General features: G+C 41.8%; 1 pseudogene; it reads left to right on the forward strand.

The window, feature by feature from the left end:
- Positions 1-386: 386 nt before the first annotated feature.
- Positions 387-1,406, forward strand: LOC112183860 (annotated as a pseudogene).
- Positions 1,407-1,924: the final 518 nt, after the last annotated feature.

Genomic DNA, 1,924 nt, shown 5'->3' on the forward strand with positions numbered 1-1,924 from the left:
GGTCGAGCTTAAATCCTCATATACCATTTTGATATTTCCTAAAACTGAGGTATGAAAATTAATAGTCAGGAAAATTTTAGGGCTAAATACTGTTTAGTACCCTGTGGTATAGGCCTAACATCAATTCAGTCCCTCAACTTTCAATTTCATCAAAAACACCCCCGCAATATCATCTTCTCATCCAATAGGTCATTCCGTCAGAATTCAGTCAATTTCAGACGTTAAGTGGGGCCCACATGGAAGTCAAACTCCCTAAATGACCCTGACTCTTTAATTAATTCCCTCCCAGTTTATTCCTCTCTCTCTCTCTCTCTCTCTCTCTCTCTCATCTATAAGCTCCGAGTTCCTATCCATTAATTAAAACAAAATTGACCAGAAAGACAAAAATGGAGAACACAGCGGTGATGATGGACTTGCAGGCGTTGCCAGAAGGTTGCATAGCCAATGTGATCTCGCTGACGACTCCTCGGTGATTTCGAGGACTTTCGAGGAGAACATAGCGGTGATTTCGAGGACTTTCAAGTCGGCGGCGGAGTTTGGGTCAAGTTCCTTCCGCATAAGACCAGTGAGATCCTATCCCACTCCGAATCTGCAATCCACGCCAAATCCAAGAAGGAGCTTTACTTCACTCTCTCTCACAAGTCACAACCCCATCCTCATCGACGATAGCAGGATGGTAACTTAGCTTGGGCTGTTTCTGCCGCCTTTGCTTTCTCCTTCGGCTCCTGCAAGGAAGGCTGGTACTATCGCTACCTCGGCATCGAACCCTGAATCATTCATTCACCTTCAATTCCCTTCATCTTTTTCCTCCATATTTCGATTTCGATTGATTCATTTTCGAGTAGTTTTTTGTTTGATCAAATAACAACGAGGGAATTGCGATTTGTAAATTCAGATTGGAATTTTTTGTTGGTATTGATTTGATTCGAAGATGTTGCTCGAAAAGTCCCAAGGGCAACAGGGTTCTTGATCATCATTACTGTGCTGGGCAGTGCCGGCCCGATCCAATTTGTCGTCAACGAGGAGATGCTTGTCGCTGCAGTCATCGATACCGCCTTGAAATCCTATGCTCCTTAAGGTCGCCTTCCGATTCTCGGCTCTGATCTCAATGATTTCATGCTCTACTGCCCCACTGCTGGACCTGATGGTAATATCTCCATAGTCTCTTTTATCACTTTCGAATCTCTTCCTGAATTTTAACACTGTTTTGGATTCATGTGTTGTGGATTATCTTAGTTTTGACATAAATTTGCGAACTTAATATGTGCAATGGTTATGATTGTGGTTGTGAATTTTGAATGCTTGCAGCTTTGAGTCCATGGGATACAATTGGATCACAAGGAACTCGGAGCTTACAGAGAGAGAGAGAGAGAGAGAGAGAGAGGAATAAACTGAGAGGGAATTAATTAAAGAGTCAGGGTCATTTTGGGAATTTGACTTTCATGTGGGCCCCACTTAACGTCTGAAATTGACTGAATTCTGACGGAATGACCTATTAGATGAGAAGATGATATTGCGGGGGTGTTTTTGATGAAATTGAAAGTCGAGGGACTGAATTGATGTTAGGCCTATACCACAGGGTACTAAACAGTATTTAGCCCTAAGTACTGTTTGTACGATTTTCCCAGACAGGAATAGTTAAAGCAGGATAAGAGTAGTGATAGTGGGCCACACTGATAGGAAAAAAATAATAAACAAATTGTATAGATGCGATTATAATTGGAAAAGTGGGACTTTTGCACCATCCGAGCAAATTGAGCTAACATCTCCACAATTAACTTATTCGTGGCTAAGAGAGTGTGGCCTTAGCCCAAATTTGTAGTAGTGCCTTAACCATGAATGAACTAGGTTTAGAACAGTTTTCAAGATTATATATTGGCCTAGCTAATAGTGAATTTGGTGAGTTACTCACCTTCACCAGTGA

The sequence above is a fragment of the Rosa chinensis genome, chromosome 2 (assembly GCF_002994745.2).
Source record: "Rosa chinensis cultivar Old Blush chromosome 2, RchiOBHm-V2, whole genome shotgun sequence".
NCBI lineage: Eukaryota > Viridiplantae > Streptophyta > Magnoliopsida > Rosales > Rosaceae > Rosa > Rosa chinensis.